The following is a 12,500-nucleotide window of genomic DNA, read 5'->3' as shown; positions in this document are numbered from 1 at the left end:
CGACTTCACGTCGTGCATCGGTACAAAGTTATTCAAGGGGCAAAATAAATTCACGAGAGTAGGTCCGATTACCGCTGGATCAGACGACGATTGTAACTTGTTGGATACGAATGTATCCGATGTATGTACGTCGTCCCTCTCTGATCTGTAGTAAGTGGGCCTACCCAAGATGCACACGATAATTTTAGCTTAAACCATGCCGAAAAGTCGACTTCACGTCGTGCATCGGTACAAAATTATTCAAGGGGCAAAATAAATTCACGAGAGTAGGTCCGATTACCGCTGGATCAGACGACGATCGTAACTTGTTGGATACAAATGTATCCGATGTATGTACGTCGTCCCTCTCTGATCTACGGTACGTGGACCGACCCAAGATGCACACGATAATTTTAGCTGACTTCATGCCGAAAAGTCGGTTCACGTCATGCATCGGTATCTTAAATCGCGCCGTAAAGTCGTTCACGTCATGCATCGGTATCTTAAATCGCGCCGAAAAGTCGGCTCACGTCATGCATCGGCGTCTTTTTTTTGTGCCACCGATGCATGACGTGAACGACTTTTCGGCTCGATTTAAGATACCGATGCATGACGTGAACGACTTTACGGCGCGATTTAAGATACCGATGCATGACGTGAACGACTTTTCGGCGCGATTTAAGATACCGATGCATGACGTGAACGACTTTACGGCGCGATTTAAAGCTATACCGATGCATGACGTAAACAAGATCACACCGATGCAGCACGTTAACATTAAAGCCCGCCTAATCCGATCGATGGAGGCCGTCTCGAGTGTCCAACTTGCTCACAAGAGCCGAGAAACAAACCGATGCATCACGTAGACAAGATCGTACCGAATGTTAACACAATCCAAAAGGAAATAATCTTAGATGAATATCGATTCTGATTATTGATTTTTCTTTCGCGATATTGATAGAAGACATCTGAATGAATTTCGAATTAATTCCGAAATCAAAAAAATATTTTCAATAAATTTTTTTTCTAGAGTACCTCGGTCTTTTCTATTTTTTTTTCCAAGTTTCGTACGTCAATCAACATACATCCCAGAAAAAATCATCTCTCTAACTATCCTGGTTCAAAAGTTGTATCGGAACTTTTCACGTCGAAAAAGAACATAGGCGAAAAAGGACGTGAACATTATTCCTTATAAAAATCAAACCCGACCATGGATTTTGATTCTGATTGTTGATTATCGCTATTAGAACACATTAGGAGGCAACCAAATCAAATTTGAGAAAATTCCACAATCAGAAAATTTTTTTCGAAAAAAAAAAAAAAATTCGAGAACACCTCGGTCATGGCAAGTTATTTCCCACAATCCATTCCCCAATCAACGTACATCCCAGAAAAAATCATCTCTCTAACTATCCTAGTTCAAAAGTTGTATCGGAACATTTTCACGTCGAAAATATATCTCTAAGTCCAGACCGATGCACCACGTAATCTCGGGCAGACCGATGCACAACGTAAATGACGATCGGGACCGGGGCGATCGGTCGTATCTGACACCGCCGGCTCGGTTCTAACATCGTCAATGAGTCGGGGTTGTAAAAAAAGGACGTGAACATTTTTCCTTATAAAAATCAAACCCGACCATGGATTTTGATTCTGATTGTTGATTATCGCTACTAGAACATATAAGGAGGCAACCAAATCAAATTTGAGAAAATTCCACGATCAGAAAATTTTTTTCGAAAAAAAAAAAAAATCGTAATCACCTCGGTCATGGCGAGTTATTTTCCGTATTTCATTCCACAATCAACGTACAACATAGAAGAAATCATCTCTCTAACTATCCTGGTTCAAAAGTTGTATCGGAACATTTCACGTCGTAATATCTCGCCAAGTCCAGACCTCGGCGATAGGTAGTATCTGACACCGTCCGCTCGGGACTGACATCGACTTGGACTCGGGCTGATGATGGGGAGGCGTTTAAGGACGTGAACATTTTTCCTTATAAAAATTAAAGTCGACAATGAATATTGATTCTGATTACTGATTTACGCTTTAAAAACACATTAGAAGGCAACCAAATCGAATTTGAGGAAATTCCACGATCAGAAAATTTTTTTCGAAAAAAAAAAAAATCCGAAAAATATTTTTCGATTCCGATTACTGATTTACTCTTTTAGAACACATTAGGAGGCAACCAAATCAAATTTGAGAAAATTCCACAATCAGAAAATTTTTTTCGAAAAAAAAAAAAAATTCGAGGACACCTCGGTCATGGCAAGTTATTTCCCACAATCCATTCCCCGATCCACGTACATCCCAGAAAAAATCATCTCTCTAACTATCCTGGTTCAAAAGTTGTATCGGAACATTTTCACGTCGAAAATATATCTCTAAGTCCAAACCGATGCACCACGTAAACTAGGGCAGACCGATGCACCACGTAATATCGGGCAGACCGATGCAGAACGTAAACTCGATCATACCGATGCTTCACGTAATCTCGATCTTACCGATGCACCACGTAAACAAGGGCAGACCGATGCAGAACGTAAAGTAGATCTTACCGATGCACCACGTAATCTCGATCTTACCGATGCACCACGTAATCTCCATCTTACCGATGCACCACGTGAACTGGATCTTACCGATGCAGAACGTGAATTGGATCTTACCGATGCAGAACGTGAATTGGATCTTACCGATGCACCACGTAAACTCGATCATACCGATGCACCACGTAATCTCGGGCAGACCGATGCACAACGTAAATGACGATCGGGACCGGGGCGATCGGTCGTATCTGACACCGCCGGCTCGGTTCTAACATCGTCAATGAGTCGGGGTTGTAAAAAAGGACGTGAACATTTTTCCTTATAAAAATCAAACCCGACCATGGATTTTGATTCTGATTGTTGATTATCGCTACTAGAACATATAAGGAGGCAACCAAATCAAATTTGAGAAAATTCCACGATCAGAAAATTTTTTTCGAAAAAAAAAAAAAATCGTAATCACCTCGGTCATGGCGAGTTATTTTACGTATTTCATTCCACAATCAACGTACAACATAGAAGAAATCATCTCTCTAACTATCCTGGTTCAAAAGTTGTATCGGAACATTTCACGTCGTAATATCTCGCCAAGTCCAGACCTCGGCGATAGGTAGTATCTGACACCGTCCGCTCGGGACTGACATCGACTTGGACTCGGGCTGATGATGGGGAGGCGTTTAAGGACGTGAACATTTTTCCTTATAAAAATTAAAGTCGACAATGAATATTGATTCTGATTACTGATTTACGCTTTAAAAACACATTAGAAGGCAACCAAATCGAATTTGAGGAAATTCCACGATCAGAAAATTTTTTTCGAAAAAAAAAAAAATCCGAAAAATATTTTTCGATTCCGATTACTGATTTACTCTTTTAGAACACATTAGGAGGCAACCAAATCAAATTTGAGAAAATTCCACAATCAGAAAATTTTTTTCGAAAAAAAAAAAAATTCGAGGACACCTCGGTCATGGCAAGTTATTTCCCACAATCCATTCCCCGATCCACGTACATCCCAGAAAAAATCATCTCTCTAACTATCCTGGTTCAAAAGTTGTATCGGAACATTTTCACGTCGAAAATATATCTCTAAGTCCAAACCGATGCACCACGTAAACTAGGGCAGACCGATGCACCACGTAATATCGGGCAGACCGATGCAGAACGTAAACTCGATCATACCGATGCTTCACGTAATCTCGATCTTACCGATGCACCACGTAAACAAGGGCAGACCGATGCAGAACGTAAAGTAGATCTTACCGATGCACCACGTAATCTCGATCTTACCGATGCACCACGTAATCTCCATCTTACCGATGCACCACGTGAACTGGATCTTACCGATGCAGAACGTGAATTGGATCTTACCGATGCAGAACGTGAATTGGATCTTACCGATGCACCACGTAAACTCGATCATACCGATGCACCACGTAATCTCGGGCAGACCGATGCACAACGTAAATGACGATCGGGACCGGGGCGATCGGTCGTATCTGACACCGCCGGCTCGGTTCTAACATCGTCAATGAGTCGGGGTTGTAAAAAAGGACGTGAACATTTTTCCTTATAAAAATCAAACCCGACCATGGATTTTGATTCTGATTGTTGATTATCGCTACTAGAACATATAAGGAGGCAACCAAATCAAATTTGAGAAAATTCCACGATCAGAAAATTTTTTTCGAAAAAAAAAAAAAATCGTAATCACCTCGGTCATGGCGAGTTATTTTCCGTATTTCATTCCACAATCAACGTACAACATAGAAGAAATCATCTCTCTAACTATCCTGGTTCAAAAGTTGTATCGGAACATTTCACGTCGTAATATCTCGCCAAGTCCAGACCTCGGCGATAGGTAGTATCTGACACCGTCCGCTCGGGACTGACATCGACTTGGACTCGGGCTGATGATGGGGAGGCGTTTAAGGACGTGAACATTTTTCCTTATAAAAATTAAAGTCGACAATGAATATTGATTCTGATTACTGATTTACGCTTTAAAAACACATTAGAAGGCAACCAAATCGAATTTGAGGAAATTCCACGATCAGAAAATTTTTTTCGAAAAAAAAAAAAATCCGAAAAATATTTTTCGATTCCGATTACTGATTTACTCTTTTAGAACACATTAGGAGGCAACCAAATCAAATTTGAGAAAATTCCACAATCAGAAAATTTTTTTCGAAAAAAAAAAAAATTCGAGGACACCTCGGTCATGGCAAGTTATTTCCCACAATCCATTCCCCGATCCACGTACATCCCAGAAAAAATCATCTCTCTAACTATCCTGGTTCAAAAGTTGTATCGGAACATTTTCACGTCGAAAATATATCTCTAAGTCCAAACCGATGCACCACGTAAACTAGGGCAGACCGATGCACCACGTAATATCGGGCAGACCGATGCAGAACGTAAACTCGATCATACCGATGCTTCACGTAATCTCGATCTTACCGATGCACCACGTAAACAAGGGCAGACCGATGCAGAACGTAAAGTAGATCTTACCGATGCACCACGTAATCTCGATCTTACCGATGCACCACGTAATCTCCATCTTACCGATGCACCACGTGAACTGGATCTTACCGATGCACCACGTAATCTCAATCTTACCGATGCACCACGTGAACTGGATCTTACCGATGCAGAACGTGAATTGGATCTTACCGATGCACCACGTAAACTCGATCTTACCGATGCACCACGTAATCTCGATCTTACCGATGCACCACGTGAACTGGATCTTACCGATGCAGAACGTGAATTGGATCTTACCGATGCACCACGTAAACTCGATCTTACCGATGCACCACGTAATCTCAATCTTACCGATGCACCACGTGAACTGGATCTTACCGATGCAGAACGTGAATTGGATCTTACCGATGCACCACGTAAACTCGATCTTACCGATGCACCACGTAATCTCAATCTTACCGATGCACCACGTGAACTGGATCTTACCGATGCAGAACGTGAATTGGATCTTACCGATGCACCACGTAAACTCGATCTTACCGATGCACCACGTAATCTCGATCTTACCGATGCACCACGTGAACTGGATCTTACCGATGCAGAACGTGAATTGGATCTTACCGATGCACCACGTAAACTCGATCTTACCGATGCACCACGTAATCTCAATCTTACCGATGCATCACGTAATCTCGATCTTACCGATGCAGAACGTAAACTCGATCATACCGATGCACCACGTTATCTCGGCAGACCGATGCAGAACGTAAAAAAAAAGCTTACAGCACGCGGTGTTCCCAAGCGGTCACCCATCCAAGTACTAACCGCGCCCGACGCTGCTTGGCTTCAGTGTTCAATTTCAATTTCAATTTCAAATGGTCTTTATTTGTCTTTGTGATAGTTACAGATATGTGCCTATATAGGCCATGTTAATCAACAATAATGGTTTATATACAGTTCCTACCAGATAATTCTGGTATTATCAGTTACATTTCATATACATATAATAAAAAATTTTTAAGTAATTTCAGGGTGTTTGGGAATTTTTGTTTGATATCGTATATTTATTTATTTTATTATAATAGGGGATTTTCAGGAAAAATTTAGGAATAAAAAACCTGATATAAGTAATTTGGGGAGGGATGGGGGGTGGGTTGGGGATATATATACAGTTATGTACAGTTTTATCATTTACAAATTTTTATATACAATTTTATATACATGTCTGGGAAGGGGTTCCCGTTATGCTAAACGGCGATTCTCAATTCAGCTAACGGCCGCCATTTGCTAGTCGTGGCCAGTCCCCATTTCTCGTAGCACCGTTCGTGTCGCTGTTGGGTCTAGTACCCGTAGGACCGATTGGTTGTTACGATAACAGGGCGATGGATACGCCATTCGCATTGGCTGCCGCTACCTTTCGTTGTGATTCGTCGTCAAGACATATTTTTCAAAATGTCGGTATGTGACATGGCCGGTCTTGGAAGATGGCGGTTTTCATAGGGGTTTTTGGGTGTTTGGGGTGGGTTTTTAGGGAGGTTTAAGGAATATGGGAAGGAATTGGTACGGGAGGGGGTGAGGGGATGCGTGGAGTCGCGTTTTCGTAATTTGTCTTGTCAGTGCGTTGGATTTACACTGGAATTCGTAGAAATCGCTAGATACTTTGTTTAGGTACTCGCGGATGGTTGGAATATCCGCGAGTTCATGTAGTTTGGATATCCTAGTGTAATACGGCTTGCTCAAGGCCAATCTTAGGATTTTGTTTTGAAGGTTTTGAATGGGCCTTATTGGAAAGGGCCTAAGGTGACAAAATGCCGGCGCAGCGTATGTGACTACTGGCCGGATGTATGTTTTGTAAATGAGCAATTTGTTTTTTTCATTCAGCATACTTTTACTGCACAATAGAGGATGCAGTATCTTTTTGATGGCGTATCCTTTATGGATTTGTGCTTTGATATGGCGGTGGAAATTTAGCCTTTCGTCCAATTCAATGCCCAGGTACTTAACGGAGCTTTTTGGAACAATTTCCGTATTATTGATTTTTAATTTGTCTAAGATTACTTTTTCATTCCGTCTTCTGCTAAACACGATCTGCTCTGCTTTGGTCTCATTCAGTTTTATTTTCCATCTGTCGAAGTAATTGATAAGTACTTCGAGATGGTTTTTCAGCTCGCGATTGGCGTCTTCAGCGCTGGATGAGTGGGCATATATGGCCGTGTCATCCGCGAAGAGGGCGATTTTTGTTTTGTTATGTTTCGGGATATCCTGGACGTAGATATTGAATAATCTAGGTCCAAGGACTGATCCCTGCACAATTCCTGCTTTTATATTTTTGGGCGCGGATGTTTCATTCCCTACGCGTACTATGAATTTTCTGTTATTGAGATATGAGTAAATGGTCTTTATGAGGAATTTCGGGAATTTAAGTTTTATTAATTTGTAGGTCAGCCCCTCTATCCAAACTTTGTCGAACGCCTTTTCGATGTCGAGGAGGAGCATGACCGTGTGGTTTTTATTATTGAAACTATTTATTACGTCGACTACGATTCGGCAGATTTGCTGTGTCGAGCTGTGTTTTTCCTTGAAGCCAAATTGATGGTCATCGCGAATTTTATTGTTTTTCATTACATGTTTTATTTTTCCTAACAGGATTTTCTCGGTCAGCTTGCTGAGGTTAGACAGTAGACTGATCGGACGGTAGTTGCCGGGAGAAGTTGTGACTTTCCCGGCTTTGGGGATAGGGGTTACTACTGCTGTTTTCCAACAGCTAGGCCAGTGTTGAAATTTGAATACAGCGTTTATGATGTAGTTCAGTTGAACTATGGCCTTTCTGGATAGGTTCCGGATCAGTCTATTGTCCACTTCGTCCTTTCCTGGCGCTTTGTTTAGTGGAAGCTTTTTAATTTCGTCCCGTATTTCCGATGGATTTGTTAATAGATGATTTTCGGGCTTTACGAAGCGGTTCGAATTTATAAAGTCTTCCACTCTTTTCCGTATGTCTGCTTGTTCTGGACTATCGGTCTGGGATATGTGGTGAGCGGTTTCGAAGTTTTCCGCAAGTACGTCCGCTTTTTCTTTATCGGTGATGTAATTCGCGGAATTTTGGACCAAGATGGGAACTTGGGAGAATTTTTGAATACTGGATTTGACTGTTTTCCAGAGATCTTTGTTATTAGAATTTAGCCTGGAGATTTTCTGTTCCCATCTTTCGTTCTGGAAAATTTTTATGTGGTTTCGGATTTCGCGGGTGTATGAGTTTAAGAGTGTTTTATCGACTTGTCTTTGGTGGGATTGCCACCTTTTTCTGATTTTATTCCTGAACTTGATCAAGTCGATAATATGGGCTGGTAGTTTTTCTGCTACTTCAGCTCTCGGTTTTTTGGAAATTGTTTTATCGCGGGCGTACTTGAGGGCCTTCGTAAACTTTTCAATTTCCCGTTCGATGTCGGAAGCAGTTTCGATTTTATTGTTGATAGTTATTTTACTATCTAATATTGTACGAAATTTTGCCCAATCAGCGTTCGAATAGTCGTACACTAATTTTGTTGGGTTTCTTTCGCTGCTATAATTGACCGAGAAGATCACTGGATTATGATCGGACCCTAACTGACAACTCGCGTCCGGGATACTATTCAAGTTAATATTCTTAGTGAGTATTAAATCGATAGTACTCGGAGCTTTTCCATTGTCTGGAAAATGAGTGTGTCCGTTAGGGATGTTCAAAATTACGTCATCATTAGCTTCAAGGAAACTGAATAGACGATTTCCATTGGTGTTTCTGCAGTTGCAGTTCCATTCTTCGTGTTTAGCATTTAGATCGCCTAGAACTATTACTTTATTTTTCCTAGAAAATAGGAATCTTAGACAGTTGGTACTGAATTTGCGACTGGGGCTATTATACACCGCCGTTATGATTAAGTTGCCATCAATCTGGACGCTAGCGTTCTCTATTGTGCAGTTGATGGTAGGCAAAATGGTGGATGCGATAAGGTTCTTTACTAGTATAGCGATTCCACCGAATCCAGAGTTGTCTTGTCTGTCTTGCCTATATGTCTGGTATCCTTTAATGAAAAATTTGTGGTTGTTTTTCAGTTTTGTCTCGTTGATAGTCAGTATGTCTATTTGGTTGTAATTTAGAAAATTGGAGATCTCCAGGAATTTTTGGGAGACTCCATTCGCGTTCCAAGTCGCGATTTTTAATGACTTAGTCATTTAAATTGAGGAAGAATTCCAGTATGACGTACTTTCTTTCGGCGGGGCTTGCATTTTGCAGCTGCTGGTTGAGTCTTTTGACGTCTGTCAGTAGTTGTCGTATGTCCACGTATTGATTAAGTCTGTTGAACTCGCTTTTCAGCTCGTAAAACGCGTTTTGGAAGTTATTTGTGTTGTTTGTGTCATGAGTTTTGTTTGTTGGGGGGGAGGTGGGGGTTTTGGGGGTGGTTTGGGGGTTGGCCATGCCACTTACCGGTTTTTGTTTGGCCTCTTGGGCCTTTCTCCTTTCTTCCCAGACATTCACGGCCGGGATTGGAGCTTCGCGGTAAACTTTGGGGGCGGCAGGGGCGGCGGTTTTGGCGTTCCTCGCCCTGCGGTTGCAGATGTTCACGTAAATCGCGCACTCGGTACTGTTTGCGGGGTGACTCCCGAAACAGTTCGCGCACTTTGCCGGCGTATTCATTGATTTTGGGCACTCGCGAGTCGCGTGATTTTCCGCGCACTTGAGGCAGTTTGGGGTCCTATGGCAGTTGGCCGTGGCATGTCCCCACATCTGGCAGTTGTGACATTGGATTACTTCCCTTTTTGTATAGTACTTGTTCCACCGAACGGCTGTATAATTAATAACGCGGACTTCCTTCTGTATTTTCCGGAGCGTTATCGTATTTCCGGTGACGACCATGTACGCCGGTGATTTCGTTGCTTTTAGTTTGTGGATTTCCACAACCGGAATTCCTAGTTCCTGGAGTTCAGTTTTAATTTCTTCCAGGTCTGGATCAGAATCCAGTCCCCTCAGCGTAAAAGCATGAGTTTTTTCTTCCCTTGGGGTGTAAGTGTGGTATTTCACGTCGTTTTCATCAAAATATTTTTCAAGCTTCTTTCTGTCTTCTACCGTCTCGGTGTAGACGGTGGAGTTCATGGCACTGTATTTAATATAAAATTTGCCATTTATAACTTTCGTTATGTCGGCCACCGTTTTGTTATGTTTTTTGAAAACGCCGTTGACCACTATTGGCGGGGGTTTCCGTTGATTTTTTCTAATTTCAACGGTTGCTGCATTGACTTCTACCTCATTTGGATTGAGGTAGTTAAATTTATTTTTGATTTCTACAGGGATTGTCTTTTTGTCCTTCCTTTTCCTGATAGATGTTGTTGGATGCGTGAAGTTTGGGTTTTCCACATCTCCAACTCGACTTCTCTTTTTTGCGACTCTCGGGGGGTCAGTTTCATTATCAGATGAATCTGAAGGGAGTTTCATTTCCTGGTCGTCCATCATTTTAATAAAGTTCTGATAAAATTTTTGAAATTCCTTTCAAAAAGGAATTCAAAAGCGGTCGGTTTCACGCGAAACTCGGCCGTTTCAGGGCCTTTCGGACCCGAGCAGGTAAAATTTCGTCACTCACTCAGTCTATTCTTGGCTCTGGAATGCGGCTTGGCGCCGTCTGGTCTAACACAACGGTCACTTTCACAGGTCAGTTTTAACGTTCACAAATTCCACAACTATCTCTACGGAGCGATTTTGGGTATAACCTCTCAGCACAGTGTTCTGACGAGAACTGGCAATTTCAGCGTGGTATGGCCGTAAACAACAAATATAGCGATATTTTCTATGATATCTCACTTTTTGGGAGCGGAAAGGACGTGAACGTTTTTCCTTATAAAAAATGAAATAACTTTTGGATATTAATTCTGATTGTTGATTTAAGTTTTAAGAACACATTAGGACATATCTCAATGAAATTTGAGGGATTTCCGAAATCGAAAAATATTTTTCGAAAAAAAAAAAAAATCCCAGAAGACCTCGGTCATCTCAAGTTTATTTCCATATTCTATTACACAATCAACGTACATCACAAAAGGAACCATCTCTCTAACTATCACAGTTAAATTTTTGTATCGGAACATTTCACGTCGGAATATCTCGCTAAGTCCAGACCGGGGAGATCGGTCGCATTTGACACCGTCCGCTCCGGTCTAACATCGTCTTGGAGTCGGGGTAACGATGGAGAGGCGTTTAAGGACGTGAACATTTTTCCTTATAAAAATTAAAGTCGACAATGAATATTGATTCTGATTACTGATTTACTCTTTTAGTACACATTAGAAGGCAACGCAATCAGATTTGAGGAAATTTCAAGATCAGAAAATTTTTTTCGAAAAAAAAAAAAATTCAAGAACACCTGGGTCATGGCAAGTTATTTCCCACAATCCATTCCACAATCAACGTACAACATAGAAGAAATCATCTCTCTAACTATCCTGGTTCAAAAGTTGTATCGGAACATTTCACGTCGAAATACCTCGCCAAGTCCAGACCGGGGCGATAGGTAGTATCTGACACCGTCCGCTCGGGACTGACATCGACTTGGACTCGGGCTAATGATGGGGAGGCGTTTAAGGACGTGAACATTTTTCCTTATAAAAATTAAAGTCGACAATGAATATTGATTCTGATTACTGATTTACGCTTTAAAAACACATTAGAAGGCAACCAAATCAAATTTGAGGAAATTCCAAAATCAGAAAATTTTTTTTCAAAAAAAAAAAAATCCGAAAAATATTTTTCGATTCTGATTACTGATTTACTCTTTTAGAACACATTAGAAGGCAACGAAATCAAATTTGAGTGAAATCCAAAATCAGAAAATATTTTTCGAAAAAAAAAAAAAATTCGAGAACACCTCGGTCATGGCAAGTTATTTTCCACAATCCATTCCCCAATCAACGTACATCCCAGAAAAAATCATCTCTCTAACTATCCTGGTTCAAAAGTTGTATCGGAACATTTTCACGTCGAAAATATATCTCAGAGTCCAGACCGATGCAGAACGTAAACTCGATCATACCGATGCTTCACGTAATCTCGATCTTACCGATGCACAACGTAAACTAGATCACACCGATGCAGAACGTAAACTCGATCATACCGATGCACCACGTAAACTCAGGCAGACCGATGCAGAACGTGAACTCGATCTTACCGATGCACCACGTAATCTCGATCTTACCGATGCACCACGTAAACTCGGGCAGACCGATGCAGAACGTGAACTCGATCTTACCGATGCACCACGTAAACTAGGGCTGACCGATGCATCACGTAAACGACGATCGAGAGGCGCGAAAGGACGTGAACGTTTTTCATTATAAAAATTGAAATAAATGATAAATAATGATTCTGATTGTTGGTTATCATTTTTAATAAGCATTAGGAGGCAACCAAATGAAATTTGAGGAAATTCCGATAATAGAAAATTTTTTCGAAAAAAAAAA

The sequence above is a fragment of the Harmonia axyridis genome, chromosome X (genome assembly GCF_914767665.1).
Source record: "Harmonia axyridis chromosome X, icHarAxyr1.1, whole genome shotgun sequence".
NCBI classification, from domain to species: domain Eukaryota; kingdom Metazoa; phylum Arthropoda; class Insecta; order Coleoptera; family Coccinellidae; genus Harmonia; species Harmonia axyridis.
Note: the sequence above shows the minus strand (reverse complement) of the source record.